Source organism: Glycine soja, chromosome 7 (genome assembly GCF_004193775.1).
Source record: "Glycine soja cultivar W05 chromosome 7, ASM419377v2, whole genome shotgun sequence".
NCBI classification, from domain to species: Eukaryota; Viridiplantae; Streptophyta; class Magnoliopsida; order Fabales; family Fabaceae; genus Glycine; species Glycine soja.
The window spans coordinates 1,245,367-1,264,111 of record NC_041008.1 but is presented as its reverse complement, the minus strand read 5'-3'; the positions used below and the strand labels follow the sequence as shown (position 1 = coordinate 1,264,111).

The 18,745-nt window shown below is 28.7% G+C and overlaps 1 long non-coding RNA gene and 1 pseudogene across 1 annotated transcript; one reads left to right on the top strand and one right to left on the bottom strand.

Annotated features, from left to right (window-relative positions):
* Nucleotides 1-797: 797 nt before the first annotated feature.
* On the top strand, nucleotides 798-7,782 carry LOC114419218 (annotated as a pseudogene).
* A 2,084-nt stretch (nucleotides 7,783-9,866) lies between these two features.
* Nucleotides 9,867-10,620, bottom strand: LOC114417726. Its single transcript, XR_003667897.1, has 2 exons — nucleotides 10,252-10,620; nucleotides 9,867-10,130 (listed from the first exon to the last, which is right to left on the bottom strand). It is a non-coding gene; the product is annotated as an uncharacterized LOC114417726 (long non-coding RNA).
* Between the last annotated feature and the right edge of the window lie 8,125 nt (nucleotides 10,621-18,745).

The following is an 18,745-nucleotide window of genomic DNA, read 5'->3' as shown; positions in this document are numbered from 1 at the left end:
CAGTCTGATCCTTTTTGTTCGATATAAACACGATAACTTTATTTTTTGGGTCAATCATGGTGACCTTATTTCAACGACCAATATTATGACGATCAACCTCCCATGGGGACACAACTCCTTAGCACCACTTAATTGCAATATATTAAATACGGAGATTACTAAAATATTTTATAATTATATTATTTATTTAATGTTTTACTGTCATACTCTCCATGTCTTATCAATTATTTTATTCTATAAAAAATCGTACACCATTACTAATAAATATAACTTTTCAAATGTTTTCATCGACGTAGAAATTTTTTGGTTATTCAATTTTTAGTTATTTCATTTTTTGTAATAAATTTTAATATAATTCTAAGTGTGTGCATTTGCACGTGTATATGTAATATTAAACGCTTTTTTTAAAAAAAATATTAATTCAAAATTTAGTGTCATTATATTAGTTAAATATTTTATTATTAAAATGAAAATTTTTAAAATACAAAGCCTCCATCAAATTAGTCTTTTCTTGCAAACTACCAATCCTTATAAATTTTAAGGTTTGCCACATTTTTTTTCTTTCAAAACGTCGAATAAAAAATTTAAACTTGAGAAAAAATATTTTATAAATTGAAGGTCAACTTGGCAAACAATCAAGCACCATATTCACAAGCATGTTCCAAAGACAGTGGTTAAGGTATAAAAATATGTCATTTTGTGTATAAAAAAAACAAGTGGGCAAGACAACAGGTAGAGGTTTTGTACCTTTGTTAGAAGCCAAGACAGCAATAGCATCATCCTTGAAAGTTCCCCTAATGGCTAATCCTTATTTGGAAGGTGCTGCTATTGTATCTCCACTCTCTCCTTATATGTAACAAGGGAGATACACGACAATATTCAGATGCAAGAGACTCCCAAAAATTCAGGGCAATTTTTTGTTCTGACTCACACCCAACCTCATGACAGTTACAGAATCTCTTGAATTGAGTCTTCGCGCGGTTCTGCTAAAAAGACACTATTCTATGTAAATCTCAAAGACATCATCGTGATTCTTCACTTGTAGTACTACTTTTTAACAACAACAAAAATATTTTTAATTTCTTAATCGTTGTCCTGAAAAACAATAAGTAAAATTGTTATTAATTTTTTTAATAAAACATTAAGTTTTTTCTCCTTTTAAATTAAAATGGTCTATTCCAAAGCCTAAAATTTGCGGTTAAAGTAATTAAATAAAAATTAATGATTTTATATTTTAATAATTAATAATATAATATTGTTCAGTTTAATTTTTAATGCACCATCAATATTAAATTACACCATGTAAGTAATTAGAAACCATAGATGGTATGATATTTAAAATGATTGTGATGAAAATTAACAAACTCGATAGGTACGTAAGTAATTGAATGACACTATAAAAATTATTTTTACAATTAATGTAAGAAAATACTTTTACATAATCAATTGAAAATGACTATTTTATAATTTTTAAAATATTTATTATAAAATTTAATAAACTTATCTAAATTAAAACTTATTTAATAATATCATAAAAATATTTAATAGTTGTCACAGAAAAGAAAATTCACATTTAAATGTAATAATAGCATTAAACATAGTGTATAACATATGTTCTCATAGGAAGAGGAAGAGAAGGAGAGAGAGAGAAAAGAAAGGTCCCCTGAAGACTCTTTGTGATAATTTCCCTCTTCCAGTGATCCACACACTTGTTTCCAGTGCAACCAACCGCAACTCTCTCTCTGTCACACACTTGTTTCGTCATCATGTTTTCCTTCAATGCATGCTCCGTCATGCTAAATTATAACACTTCTCATTCCACATTCACCAAAACCAACTCCACTCTTGCTGTTTTTTTTTTGCTGCCAATTCGGTATTATTCCAACAAGAAAAATTCCACTTCTCTTCTAATTTTGTTGCTATCAGTTCTTTTGTTCATCTGGGAATTCATAGAATCATCTCATTTTCCCGTTTTTGTGTCTATTTTGTGCACAGTGGAAGTCAGGCATAGGTGGGTGATCTTCGTGCAGCAACTTCTCTGCTTCACATTGGAAGCGTAGAGGTTCTTCTTCGAGAGTGACGTGTTGTGCTCCAAGCAATACCAAAAGTCACGGCGGCGCTGAGGATCAGTTTGTGACTCCTTGGAGTATCTCTGTTGCGATGATCTTTGATTTTGTTATTTGTGTGTGTGATGAATGGGACATTTGTGAGTGGATATACTTTGTTGAGAGATCACACTACAACAAAGGACTCGCCTTCACTGAAAAAAGAGAGGGACGCTCACTACTTACGTGGCCTTCTTCCCCCAACAGTTATTTCTCATGAAACCCAATTCCTGATAATTTCCTCTTTTTTTTAATAAAAGACTTAATTGTAAATTTTATCATTTATTTTTTTATTTTGTAAATTTTAATACTTAAATTTTATTTTTATAAATTTTATCACCTAAATTTTTAACTTTTATGCATTTTACTAATGCAGATGTGTAAAAGAAAAATAATTAAAGATAAAATAAAAGAATATTGTTTTGTTATTAACATGATGATAAAATGCACAAAATTAAAAAATTTGAATGACAAAATTTGTGAAATGTTAAAAATTGGATGAAATAATTTGTTAAAAAAAAATGAAGGGTAAAATCTGTAAAATTATGAAAGTTGAATAGTAAAATTTATTAAAATAAAACTTGAGTGATAAAATTTACAAAATAATAAAAATTTGATGATGAAATTTGCAATTAAGCCTTAAAAAAGGTTAAATTATTCATCCAATCTCTATAATTGTTTTTATTTTAAGTTTTAGTCCCTTTAAAAAAATGTTAGTTTTAGTCTTTATATATGTAACCACTGAGCATATGAATCAATTAAGATGAGATTATTCTAACTTAAATAAAAGTGTCCTGTTTGAATCATGACTACTTAGTTATGTTAAATATTTAGAAAGAGAGCTTTATTGTCCATATTGATCCTAGGCGGCTTGAACAGGACAACCTTGTGTGGGAATTAAAATTTAAAATGAAGAGAACATAGCGAATAAGTGAATAGTTTGACCTTAATTAAAAAAAAAATGCTGAAATTGTGTATGACTGTGAGGCTACTCTACATTGACCAATAGTTATTGATGCTTCATTTGTTCAGGTGAAGAAAATGATCCGACATATACGCCAGTATCAAGTTCCATATACTTCAGGTGGCCTTGTGAACAATCCCTTTTGTTACTCTTTAAGAGAGTTATATAATGAATACCGTTTTCAGTCTGTTTCTCCATTTTAGTTTTACTTTGGCAGACAAAAAGTAGAAAATTTTTATCGAAAAAGAAAATATTTATAAGAAAAATTCAATACAAGCTTTTATAAATTACTAGAAACATTTAATAAGGTGCATTACATGTTCTTTAACCATCGTCCTTATGTCACTCCTTAGTGTGGGTTTGCTCTGGAGCATTCTTCCATTCCAATGCATGTTGAACACCAATCCTTCTTTTATTGGATTGGCATTCGAAGGCAATTCCAAACACGCCATTAGTTGTTGGCCAGACCCTTTTGCTATAGTATAGAACTGAAATATTTGTAGAATGCAGTATGACAAAATTGCAAGTGCATAAGATATAAGCTTGAATAATGACTCCAAAACATTTTTCATAGACATCTCAGAAGAATTGTTTGCTTCCATAAATTTTCTCTTGAACTTGGAATCTCATCTTTACCATAAAATCATGTCTTCGGAGAATTTTATTTGCAATTTGATTTGCAAATTTAGGGAGTGGATTTTAATGTTTTCCATTCGTTATTTGCTAGGTTGCAGGAGAGAAATGAAAGGCTGTTTTACAAGCTTCTACTTGATCATGCTGAGGAGTTACTCCCAGTTGTGTATACTCCAACTGCTGGCGAAGCTTGCCAGAAATATGGGAGCATCTTCGTGCATCCTCAGGATCTTTATTTAAGTTTGAACGAGAAGTAAGTTTGAGTTCTTTGTCCTTTTAACCTTTTAGTTGAATGTACAGTGTCTATTATTTGTCTTAAATCAATTATTTCATTTTCTCTAGGATGTAGTTTAAAGAGGGAGGATTCTTGAAGTACTAAGGAATTGGCCTGAGATGAACATTCAAGTCATTGTTGTAACTGACGGAGAGCGAATTCTGGGTCTTGGGGATCTAGCCCCCAACATATTGCATAAGTTAAAGTAATGGAAGGAAAAAAAAAAAACAAAAAAGAAAAGGAAGTTATTTGAGAGATTCCTACATTTGGTCCTTAGTTAGATCCTTACCTCTTTGGAAAAATAAATAAATAAATAAATCTTGATTTCAACAATGGGTAAAATTACAATTTGCAATGATTGTTATGATTTTTATACAGAAAAGAAATGTTCTAATTCAAAGTTAGCTTGATGAGTAGCATTCAATTTTGGAAGTTTATGAAGAGTGGCTCCTATGTGGCTTCCACTTCTTATTACAATTGTATTATATATTATCAAACTGTTGCAGTGCTTGCTTATTACCATCGATGTTGGTACAAACAATGAGAAGTTGTTGAATGATGAATTATATTTTGGGCTCAGGCATAAACGAGCAACTGGACAGGTTGGTTCATAATTTGTTTTATTTACTTGGTCTCATTTTCAGCTTTAGGCATCCTGTCATCTTATATACCATAATAAATTTCCTTCTACCTTTTCCGTTTCCAGGAATACGCTGAACTTCTGCATGAATTTATGAATGCAGTCAAGCAAAATTATGGTGAAAGAATCCTCGTTCAGGTACTAAGCAGTATGCAAAGACATTATCATTTCTTGCTTTATTGGACGGAAAGTGCAACACTTGCTAATTTAAATTTTCCTGTTCTCTGAATCTGTTTGCCATATTTTAGTTTGAAGACTTTGCAAACCACAATGCTTTTGATCTACTTGAAAGATATAGGTCAACACATCTTGTCTTTAATGATGATATTCAGGTTAAGTAAAGTAATGCCTGTTTTCAATTTGGTAACCGATAATTATCCCTTATATCCTATCCACTTTGTTTCAGGGAACAGCACAAGTGGTCCTTGCAGGACTAGTTGCAGCTCTGAAATTGGTTGGGGGAGACTTGACTGATCACAGGTTCTTATTCCTTGGTGCTGGAGAGGTAAGTTAATACCATGTGTCCTTCTTCATTGTTTCTTGGAGATAGGAAAGTTCAATCATTTCCTGTCAGTAAAAAGGTGTTGAATAAAAAGAGAGTATTGAACATCATCAGATATTCAGATCACTTTGAATTGTTCACTTACATTTCCTTACAACTAACTATTATATCATCCATGTCCTTGTGGATGAATTGTATGGTTTGTGGTTGCAGGCTGGCACTGGAATAGCAGAACTCATAGCACTTGAAACATCAAAACGGGTTAGATTTATGATGTGAGGCATTGCATGAATGGTTTAGATTTATCCAGAAACTAACTATTGTCTTTACAGACAAATGTCCCACTAGATGAAGTGCGCAAGAACATTTGGTTGGTGGACTCAAAGGTAGTACTGAAATCCAATTTATTTCCTTCCTATAGAAAGTAATTGCTTGTTTTCCATTCTATTAATCTTTTGTTCATACTTTGGCAGGGTTTGATTGTGAGTTCCCGTAAGGAATCACTTCAACATTTTAAGAAGCCATGGGCTCATGAACATGAACCTGTTAAGGAACTTGTAAATGTTGTTAAGGTATGATCTATGTCTCTCTCTCGCACTCCCACCCAGAGAGAACAGTAGTTTCAAATGTCTTACATTTCACTGTTTTCTTCTCAGCAAATTAAGCCGACGGTGTTAATTGGAACATCAGGACAAGGGAGAACTTTTACTAAAGATGTGGTTGAAGCTATGGCTTCCATTAATGAGGTAATACGTCAATCTACAATTTCCTACCTACTATGCATTTTGATGTCCACAGAAGCTAATCTATCCATCATTTGTAATGCTTGTAGAAACCTATTATTCTTTCTCTTTCCAACCCGACATCACAGTCGGAATGCACTGCTGAAGAGGCTTAAACTTGGAGCCAGGTAATATGAAGACAAAGCTACTATCTTCCTAATATAATAATTACAATATTACCTAGTTTGTTTATATAATTAGATTGCTATTATTTGGTTGGAATGGATGAGTAATGACTATTATCATTTCTTCTTTTCTCGTTTCTTATCCACTTGCATTTCTATCTGGGACGTGCCATTTTTGCTAGTGGGAGCCCATTTGCCCCAGTTGAATATGATGGAAAAGTGTTTGTGCCTGGCCAGATCTTAATGTAGTTCTTATAAATGTTAAGAATTTGTTATATCATATGAAAATGAAATTTAATTTGAATGTGTTCTTTGTTAATCAGGCATTAATGCATACATTTTTCCTGGATTTGGTCTTGGTTTAATAATGTCTGGGACCATTCGAGTGCACGATGACCTGCTTCTGGCAGCTTGTAAGTGCATTAGAAATTGAAAGATTTACTCAAATACTAAACTTGGAACATACTTTTTTTAATAATTTAAATGATAAATCTTATTTCTTGGAACAGCTGAGGCTTTGGCTTCACAGGTGACACAAGAGGACTATGACAAGGGGCTCATATACCCACCATTCAGCAACATCAGAAAGAAGATTTCAGCACACATTGCTGCCAATGTCGCTGCTAAGGCCTATGAACTTGGTGAGCCTGAGTTTTCCTTCAACAGTAAGATTATTTGCTATTCGATTTCATTTGATTTTTAAATAAAGATGTGATTCGGTTTGGTTCAATTTTAATATAACACCAAATTCAAACCACACCAAATCAATCTTTTACAATTTGGTTTGATTCAGTTTAACATTTTTTTAATCTATTATTATAATTTAAAATCTATCAACTAAACTTATATAAACAATATTCTATATTATTTTAAAAATGAATTTATTTTTTTATTAAATGTTTGTTTAAAATATTTTAGTTGAAAATTATTATTTTTATTTCTATTTAGTATTAATATAAAATGATATTACTAACTCTTTTTTAACATAATAGTAACTTGTGCATCACTTGATATTTAACACTATTAATATATTTTTTTAAATATATAAAAGTAAAATATGCATCTTAATTATAAAATAAAGGAAAATTAATAAATTATTTAATACTTATTACTTATTATCATAATAAAAAATAATATAATTATAATATGTGATTTATTTGGTTTCATTCAATTTTTTATAACAAGATCCAAACATGAAATCAAACCCTTAAAAGTATGTGATTTTTTAAATTTTTTGTTTTAATGGTTTTTGGTTTTGGTGGTTTTTGGTTTGGTTTGACAGTTGCAAATGATTTGGTTTTGAAGATCTTTTATCCTTTTCAGTATCGAAAGGCTTTTATGTTTCATGTTTTTAATACTATTTCTCCTTGAAATATTATAAATAACTTTATAACAATAATGAAATTGAGTTCACATTCTTGCTCAGGCTTGGCCACTCGCCTTCCTCAACCAAAAGATTTGGTGAAATTTGCTGAGAGCTCTGTGTATTCACCAGTCTATAGAGGCTACCGGTGAAGTGACAATAGTCCATTTTTCAATTTTTGGGTTTTTTTATTATAAAATGCTTTTTTCTTACTTTTCTACTCTTTTAAGTTATTGTATTTGGTGGAATAGAAGTTTAGGTGGTTGTTAATATAGGTAGATGGACTCAAGTATAGCTTGAAATATTTTGTATTTGAATATAAATTTCATGTGACAATAATTTAAATAAGTAAATGAAGCATTTGTAAGCATCCACAAGCATAAATACAATAAGATAGATTAATGTGGATCCAAAAAGAAAATGTTTACTATTATGCATGCCTCTTTTCCTTTCAATTATTCATTATAACCATTTAGATTCTGCGCTGCTTGAGTGCTACACGCTCCAGAAGAAAGTATCACCAAATGTAACTTGTTGAGTGTTGAAGAAAACTTGTACTCCTACCAAGAGCACACTCTCCTGAGTGTACATGTACGAATGAGCATAGGAATCTTTGAATAAAAACAGACGAGTCATCTAAATCCGAGCACTTCAGATTTGTTTTATAAATCTATATCTATTATTATTTTATGTCATTTTAGAAGGAAAAAAATATTTATTTTAATTATTATTTTTCGGTATTTTTACTACATAATTAAGAGAAAATTAAAAAAAATAGTATATTAAGGATTTTAATAGTTAGCAATTCAGTTAAATATATGTGCCTTAGAAAAATGAAGTTTGTTAAACAACTTTCATAATCTTTTTCATCAAAAAGAAACTTTCATAATCTCTCATCTTAAGGATTTTTTTGGTTATAAGGGGAGAGTAACTTGCAAACATTCGGGAGTGCAGGATCAGTTAATGAGAATAGGTTTGCCTTAGCTCAATTAATAATTATGAAAAAAATAGTAAAATTAAGTATATTTTAGATTGTAAAAAATAATTCTCCTTGAAGTTGGGCCGAAGAAGGCCAGTAATCAGTTTAGTTTTTTTTATATATATTCTGAGCAATCATATAGTTTGTCCTAATTACATGGGCTTTAACTCTTATGTCCAATTCTTTGAACAATCCATCTCAATCACATGACCAAAAGTTAAACGAATAAAAATCCCATCACAGAAGAAAGTAAAAATGGAAATAAGATATTGCATAAGGACTATTAAATGTTATCTTGAAGATTAAAAGTTGTGCATTTAAAAATTAGAGAGACTAAAATAGAATAAAAAAATAGAGGGATTAAAATCAAATTTCAAAAATTTGAAAGACCAAAAATATATTTCATTCATTTACATAAATATTGAATTGAATCTCCCTATACAATTTATGTTCCTTTCTATATCAGCTTGAAACCTTAAGGATATTTTTGGCAGAGACTTGAGAGGAAGGTAGAGGGAGAATAACTCAGTATAAAATTTATGAACGTCAAATTTATAGATGTAAAATATTTTGGTATTAACATTAAGATAAGATTGATAAAATTTAAATAATAATATTTGAAAAAATAATTATAATGTGTTTAATATAGGATGAGTCACATGGTACATTGAGTAAATATCTATTGATAGAAGTCTTTATGTTTAATATGAAGTTTCAAATTTAATATATAGAAAGATTAATCATTAAATTAATAAATTTAAAATTATGGATTTTACTGTGGAAGAGTTGAGTATGAACAACTTATCAACATGACGACACTAGTTACTATTTAAAACTAAAAAAGTTCCCTCATCATATAGGGGCCTTTTACAGTTTTTCCTTCTTGGTTTTCATTTCGATCATATTCTCTGTTAAACACATGCCAGCTATTTTTAATATTAGAGAGTATAGATTAATTGGTGAGGGATTATTTTAATATAATTAATAATTTCAAATTTTAATTTTAAATATATAGTTATATTAAATACTCGAAAAAAAAAATTGTAGTCTATATTAGTTCTATCCGTTTTGAAATAAGATTATTTCTGATGGAAAAAAAAATGTGACAAAAAAGTTTCAACTAAATAATAATATTGTAAGATTACTATCTTTTTTATGAAAATTTAAAGTCTATACATATAAATTTAATATAAAAAAAAGGAGAGGAGAGACTGCGGCCTGCCCTTACCCTCTTGCATGTGCTATTAACCTTAATTATGTTGGTTGCTCCATTTCACAATGCATACTTTTACCTTGAAATTATGGTAGGACTTTTACCTCTTGGGGTTCCACAATGTCTTTATATTTATCTATCTCAATCATCTGCCAATCTATCACCATAGATAAATAACAGTGTCATAAGAGAAGAGATTCGATGGATAAATCGTATCTTAGCTCTTACAAACTCTGAACAATTTTTTTCATGTAGAGCCTAAAACTTTAAAAGGGGCAATGGTAAAGACTAAATGAATAATTTAAACCTGAGTTTAAAAAATATCCAAAGGGTCAATCAGCAATCATTAGTCTCGTGGGGCCTGAATGATATACAAGTTCTTTGCTATTTTACACTTGGTGATATGGTATTCTTGCAGATTATAATTTAGAGGATTCTGTATAGAGTATAATCAATTATTGAGCCTTGTTTCCCAAGCTTGATTGGCTGGAGTGTGCTTCATTCTGGTTTCTGAATCTCGAATTTTACCTAGCATTGTTGTATTTTCTTTCTGCATAAGAATATGAACTTTATGACAACATAGTAGCATATGAAGCCATGATATTTGTATTGACATCTCTCGTGTCTGTAGGACATGCTGACAACTGCATATTGAGTGATAGTAAGAGTACCTGATTACACTTGAGGCAGTGTTTCTTCTTTTCATTGATTTGGCCAGTTATCTATCTATCTATCGTCCTTTGTTGGCATTTGATGTTGTTGTGTGTTGGTCCCTCCTTTTTCAAGGTTACTACGAGGATCATGTCTGGTTCATCTTATCTTTTGTTGGATAAAATCTTGGAGAACAGATCAAAAGTTGTCTTTAGTGGGCATGCTAGCTGCTTTCAACAATATGTCTGTCTTCCTACCAATGGATTCTGTTGTGAAGAAGATGAGCAGAATTTATGCTGCCAGAGGAGATCGAATACAATACAATACAGTCACATAGAAAGCAACTTCTGCTAACCTCTCTCCATACCCCTAAGACGTGTCACAACATTCTTGATGAGGAAAGGAAAGAATAGGTATTGCCTTTTTTCAGGTCCTTCAGCTGCTGATGCTTCAACGTGGCAACCCATATCACAAGCTAATTCTTTGACGTGGCATCTCATATGTGGTAGAATGCAATTCGACCATATCACTACTAAAAAAAAAACTTTCAACATCGCCCAATTAACATCGGTTATAGCTAAAACCGATGTTAACGAAAATAAGCTTTCAACATCGTCCAATTAACATATATGTCCCTTTTTCTATGGGATCTTTATCGTTTTATAAGAAATTATTGGGTGGTCTAAGATTATTATTAAGCGTTACTATTTTACTTTTAGTAAATTAGAAAAAACTTAAATGCATGTCAGGTAAGGACCATATATATGTTTCTCTAGTCAGAAGCATGTAGTAGATGCAATCAATGCTTTCTGGTATAAAGATGGACATGAAGGCACGTCGACATGTTAATTTGTTTGCTTGGTAGGTTATTAATTAAAGATTCTTTCATTTGGCGCCTACTTTCTAGTTTAGCTTACACCATTTAAAAATAAATAAATCTCCTGATTTAAAAGACATGAAAAAATTGGCATTGCATATGATGTTTTCTCAATTCTTTAGGTTATGTTGGTAATAATGATTCTGCATGGTCGTAGTAGAAACATCAGCATATATTTTCTTCTCTCATGGTACCCCAGTCGAATGGCTTTAAATAGTTTAGACGTGTATTTCTACAATTGGAGCCAATTATTGGCAGAACAAGAAAAAAGATTAATACCTCACTGCTAGTTCCTATTATCTTGCTCATGCAAGCATAGGTAGGAATGATCATTGTCCACGGTGGGATCCTTATCAAGATAGGAGATAGTAATGAGAGAAAGGAAAAAATAAGCCACAATCTGCCAAACTTGAAAATGACAGAGAAACCAGATTCTGATCCCCTTCCTTCCACCACTCAAAACATTAAGCTTTTTAACTTATTACAAAGAAACAGATGTGACCACACACATGTATGCTATTGAAGGGGAAGAGGGTTGAATTAGTCCTTTCAATTCAGTGTGGCGGAGGAATAAAGAAAGAATAGAGACAGTATCTCTTCTCTAACACTTATTTCTCCTTTTAAACGCTTCGCTTTCCTGAAATTGTTGAGAGGGACATGATGGACCACTAAGGTGCATGCCAAAATTCTCTCATGTCAATCATTGGGAATTTTTCTCTCTTAATTTGTTTCCTTCTCTTTTGGTCACTTGCTGATTCCCCTCTTCATTATTCTCTGTGCACCATGCCTTGCCACAGTAACATGGTTTTGTTCTGTCCAAGTCATGCTAATTTTACATGTATAAACACAAAGGCAAAATATTGCACAAGAGATCGAGCAAGTGGAGTACTTTATGTAATATATATGTAGCCCTTGAGGGTTGCCTCTACAATGCTTCATCACTTACCTTTATGTAGCAATTGTCCATGATCATTAGATCTCAACAAAGAAGCACTAATTGCATTACATGGACAACAAGGCAAGAAAATAAAGATTACGGAAGCACAGAAGCAACAAAAAACAAAAAATAGTTGAAATGAACGCTGTTAATTAAATTTGGGGTTGCCTGCCACTGCTGCCATCACATTCAACTTGTTTCAATATTCCACTGGAAATAATCAACAATGTGGCACGTGTCCTATAAAAATCCCCTGTAGAGTGAAAGGAGTTGACTTTGCTCATAATGAAGAGTGAAATCCCTTTACTTTTTCTTTTTACAGAAATTTACAAATTGTTGTATATACGAGTGTCTGTATAAAGGTAGATACGATCATACACTTATAAAAAGGGTTTTTTATATAAACTCTCTGTATTAGTTCTACTATTTGAGGAAATGACATAGTATATGAGATAGTGATAAAGATTGGTTCTTTAGCAACCAATCTGAAATATATATTGACATCTTTTTAGGACTTAAATTTTTTCATAAGCATTTGTAAGATAAAAAATGAAATAAATTTTTCAATAAGATTAAATTAGTTTGTGCATGAGTTAAAAATAAATTTTAAAAAAATTAATATGAGAGAATTTTTACGACTTAACTATGTCAATATATAGAAGGTGAAGGGGATGATGTATGTATAAGCATTTTCTAGTGCAAGAAGGCGAAGGGGGAGATGTCAGAGGAGATGTAACAATCCATGGCCACCATGAGAACGTGTGTAAATGACAAAGTCTGTACTGCAAATGTATAAAAAAAAAAGGTTTTCATCATGCGAATTGGTCTGTCAAATTATAATTTTGTGATATGATAATTATATTTGAATTGGGTTGATAGGTATATGTTATGTATTAGGGAAGTTGTTTGTGGTGGTATAATTAAAAAAATATTTTTTACATTGATTATAATTATAATTAATTAAAAAGTCACTTTCTATACCAGGACAAGTATCTCCATCAATTAGTGCAACCTAATTTTCTAGATCAATACCGAAACTATTTTAGAAATTACTATTTTATATATTAATGTTGATTCTTTTATATAAAAATAAAGATTAAGATTAAGTATGAAGTTATTAAAATTACATATAAACAGGTTATATTTCCCACATGTCATCATTGTAGTTTTTATTTATATAGTCTTTTGATTATCCTCCAGAATGTATCAATGTTTTGCTTATAAGTGAAATGGTATGAGTATGATTTCAGTATAAAAAAAATTTTTAAAAATCATGTGTCCACAATCACATGATATAAAAACATAACATGTATATTATTAAATGCTTTAAATTTCTTTAAAGAGAATGAGAATGTTAATTAATGTTCTTATGATAGTAAATTAAGGCATGAAAAGTTATAAAAGTATTATTTATACATTTTCTTCAGATTTTTATTATAATTATTACTTAACTTGTGTTTGATAAAGGGAGGATAGAGAGAAATAGAGAAGAAATAAGATGAATTTCAGGTGTGTTATACATTTTTTACATCTTATTTTAATTTAAATATTTTATTTCTATTTTTATCTTCTCTATTTTCATTTTTTCCACTAAACACATTCTTAATGATACACTAAAAAAACAATTATTTAATTTTGGAAAACTGGTGTTGGCCTCAAGATTGTCACTAATAGCATCGATTTAGAATAGGTTTAACTAACGTTATTTTCTTTATTTACCATTAGTTATTACAACAACGTAATTAGCATTGATCAATCAACACTACGCCAATGCTAAAATAATTTTTGTTAATGTTTCTACGATGGTGGCGGTTAGAGAGGCGATGGTGTGATGCCACATGAAAATAAAGGTAACACGACACTTCTGTTTTGTTTTTTTCATTTTTGATATAAAAAAAAAATATGTTGTTAATGACTGTTTATAATGTGGATTCTTAAATGGTAGTGTTTCTTGACACAAGGGGGCAACTCAAGGGTAGAGGATGTGTGGACTAGGGCATGGTGGTGAGGCTCTAGTTGCTAGTTTAAATGTGTTAAGTAGAGCTTATGAATTAGAATGGTTTGATTTTGTGATTTTTTAAGGTTCTAACCAAACACGCACACACACAAAAAAGATTAACCTTGACTCTTTTGTAACAATAGTTGATTTCTTCCGCCGTCACAAACAAATTAGTATCAATTACATTAATAACAACTTTAAAATTGTCACTTCACTTGTACTAAAATAAAAATTAGTGTTAATTTCTCATTATTAGCATCAGCCAAAACCAACCCTAATATACATTTTTCTTATTATAGTAATTTGCAAAGAATGCAAGATAAAAAGAAAATGTCTTTACTATCTATTTTATTCCTAATTGTTTTGGATTTCTTTTTTAGTCTCCCATAAATTTTTACTAATCAAAGTTTCTTGAACATTTTTTCAATTATTATTTTTAGTCTCTATTATCAAGTGATAGTATTAACCGATAATATAATTGTAATGTTGATAGTTTAATGACTTGTCATGTCATAAAAAAAATTTGATGAAATAATTGTGTGTAATTTTTTTTTAAAATATATTTTTAATCTTTTATCAACTAGTTAGATGTTATTAACTATTATAAATAAATGAGGGATTAAAAAAACAATTTATACAAAAATAAAATTACATATAATTATCTCATCGAACTTCTTGATAACATAACAAGTCAATCATATGCTATTGTTGTTATTATTTAATAGTAAAAACTAAAAATGATAACAAAAAAATTTGACCAATCAAAATTTATATTAAAGACTAAAAGCATAGATTTAAGTTTAGAAGATAAAAAATAGTAAAACCATAAAAAAAATTATTATGACATTATTTTCATTTGATGAATAATGCCATTTTTCCAACGAATGACCAAAAGGGATAATCCTATCTAGAATTTATCAGAATTTATCAAATGAGGACAAATTTTGAATTAATACTCAAATACGATAAGTTGTAGGAATTTTTAGACGTCTCATTGTGAAGTTGTAAAAAATTGACAACTCTATTTCTTTTATTACTGAAGTCATAAAAACTAAATGACTTTAGTTTTTTTTTTAAAAAAAATTAACATGAAGTTCTAACATGTTTAACGACTTCAAAGTTGTTCTAATTTTTTATTTTTAAAATAATTTTTGACAATTTTAAAGTCATTTTAATTTCTACGTGTTTTAGTTTCAATATTTTTAATATTTTTTTACTAATATTAACAAATAATATTAACTTAAAATTTATCAAATAATGTTAATTTTTAAAAAAATATTTTTTATTATATTAACTTAAAATTTATCAAATAATATTAAATTATTTTAAATATTTTTTAATTAGTTTTTACGTTAATCATTAAGTAAACTAATAATTTTATATAGTATTATTAATTAATTTTATTTGATGAAATTGTTTTAATATTAAAAAAAATAATTTAGTAATAAAAGTAGTTGTTAAAATAAAAATAACATAATATATTAATATAAAATGAAAAATGCAAATTAAATACAAACATAAAATTAAAAAGTAGAAACAATATTAACTGTCAACTTATTTGTATGGACAATTATTAAGATTATATCATTTAATTATACAAAATGAACAATTTTTAAGCCTAATTGAAATTGGGACTAGTGGCTGACATTCTTGTTTGTCTAATTGCTTTGAAGAATCACACATACAATATGAATTTAAACATTGAGATCATTTATTTTTTATTCCAAGAAAATGAATCTGATATTAATAAATTTTGTAAATATTTTTCAACTTGTATACAAGGTCAACAAAGTTTTATGTTTACATTATTTTTTTAATTTATAAAACAAATAATAATCCTTAAGCATAATAACAAAAATATAAAAAAAATATGTTAAATAAAATAATATACATAAATATAAATTAAAACTAATTTAGAGTGCATTCAAAACTAATTTAATTTTTTTAAAAAAAATTAGCACGACTTTGAAATAGTTAAATATTTTAGGACTTTAAATAAATAATTAAAAAAATTAGAACGACTTTGAAGTCATTAAACATGTTACAATCTCATAAAAAATAAAAAAAATAAAGTTATTCAATTTTAGGAATTCAATTAAAAAAACAAAAAAAATAATCATTTAAATTTTATGATTTCAATTAAAAAATCAAAATTATTAAATTTTTACCACTTGATAATTAGAAGTCGTAAAAATTCTTACCATTTGCTCTTAATTGAATATTAATATTTGATAAATTTGAAATGAAATGATCTCTTTTCATCATTCCATACTTATAACATCTATACATTTCTACTCTCTTTCTTAACCAGATTTGTATCACATCTGATGTGAAATACATATTTTCGTCCAGGAATGGGATAATATGTCACTGTCAGACAAGAACCGGGTTTAAATATTAGCAATGTCTTTTCATAGAATCAACGGTTTGCTTCACTTTTCTTTATCGCAAGTTATTCCTTCTAGAAATCTTATTAATATGTGTAGTACTATAATTATGAAAGCATGGTAGTACAAATAACAAAGCCGAATTTTTTTTTTTCCTGAATCATAAATACTGGGCTAATTTAGGATAAATTCTTTGTCTCATGCGATACCCATTATTTTAGGGGTATAATCAAATTTCTTAATTAAATTTCCTTTTGCTTCCAACCAATCCTTGTTTGTCTGTTTTTGTCCTTCCACAAATTAACAGATATGGAATGAAAGAAACTTACTATATTTAGATTATAATAAGGAATTTACAATATAAATTTAATAAAAAAATATGTTTGAAAAATTTCAGCATAATTTTGACTATTAAACTGTAAATTTTGTTCATAAAGAACTATTCTTTATGCAAAAAAAAATGATTTTAGTAAATTAAATTTAATGTATCTGCCTTCAAAAGTTGTTTGTAGTGAAAAAATAAATAAAATTATCCAGACGTGACCTAGTCGAGAGCACATGGTATATGCTAATTTGGTATGTGTCTGATATTAAAAAGGGAGAGGGGGACGAAGAGGTTCTAATTATTCTTTCTTCCTTTCACGTCCAATGTTCATAGCCTACTCTCTCCTTCTGATTTTTGAGCAGTTTGCATTGACGTGGTTCGACATGAAGATGACACGAGACAGTGCTAAGTAGAGATATGAATGGGGATGAGATATTAAAGCATTTATGTTCGTGACTCTGCTATAAATAAATAAATCTACACTCAAACTCATCTTCAAATATAAATTTTAACCAAAAAATTATACCTTTAAATATAAATAATAATTTTGGTGTCCACTTTTAAGTTTAATGAGTAACTGTATATATTCATACCTACATCAATTATTTACTGTCTTTTTACAAATGTGTTTATATCAAACTAATAAAATAATGAATTGTTTTAAAATTAAAACTAACCATGGAAAATAATAAAATAAAAATGCAAAACCAATTCATTTAAAAAAATCTGAAAACTATTAAATCTTAGTTATAAAATATAACAAAAGCGTAATTATTATCAAATTATATTTTGAAAATAAAAATCATATTTAGGGCAAACCCTACTCATTCTATTACTGTACGTAGTCATTATATCCATGTTCAATTATCATACATAATCCTATGCTAAATATAGCTATGAAAGGTTTAATATTCATCTCTTACTTTTATCCTTTAAAATAGCAGGCCGTGTGTTTATTTTCTTGAGATGTGATCCTCTTGCCTTTTTTTTTTCAATTGCCGGTATACGTGTTAGAAATTCAAGATTTTTTTTTGACAGAAGAAATTCAAGATTCTGTTGTTTGGTTTCGGTTATACTGCAAGGCTATAAAGTATAAACTCTTTTTTTTTTTTAAGAAAAGAAAGTATAAACTCTTAAACACTTTTAAATTTTAACTTATATAAGATATTTGTAAAATATCTGAAAAATCTGAATGCTATATATTCTGGATACTATAAATTTGTAATAAACTTGAAAATTCACACATAAAAAAATTATATTAAAAAATTCTACAATAATAATTGTCCTTTAAATATAAATTTTAATAATATTTTTTCATGAAAATTGAGAAAATAAATCAATGTATAAACCTTTCTCCTCTAATTTTATAAAATAGAAAATTTTGCATTATATATTATAGAGGTTACAAATACCTTTTAAGAAAAAAATAAACATATTCAAGTCAAATAAAATTATTATCTAGATAAAATTCTTTCCTTAACTATTTAAAATAATTATACACTAGGATAACTCAACTATTAATTAAGCTATCAACAAACTTAACAAATTCATATTTCACATGTGAGTTCAATTCTTGCTATTGAGATGAAGAATTTATTAATGTATATTATGTAAATATCTTTAAAGCATTTTTTGAGGATTGAGGTTTATCTTGTTCATAATGAACTCTTAGAAACTTAACTCATCTAATTTTTTTTATACAAAACTATTAATTAAGTTAGAATAATAATTATATATAATATATCAGATAACATTTAAAAGAAAAAGGAAAAAAGAATTAAACAGCTAGGATTCAATGGATTTGGGCTGAAAATGCGTCCACGTATATCACGTCATTTCAATTTTCTGTAGTAATGTTCTCTATCAACATAATAACGTTAATGCGATGCTCAATTATGGCCCCCACCGTTCCGTACACCCACTGCTTTTTGTGGTTGTAAGTAAAAAAACAATTGAAACATCCCCAGTTCCATCTTTTGGAAAATATTT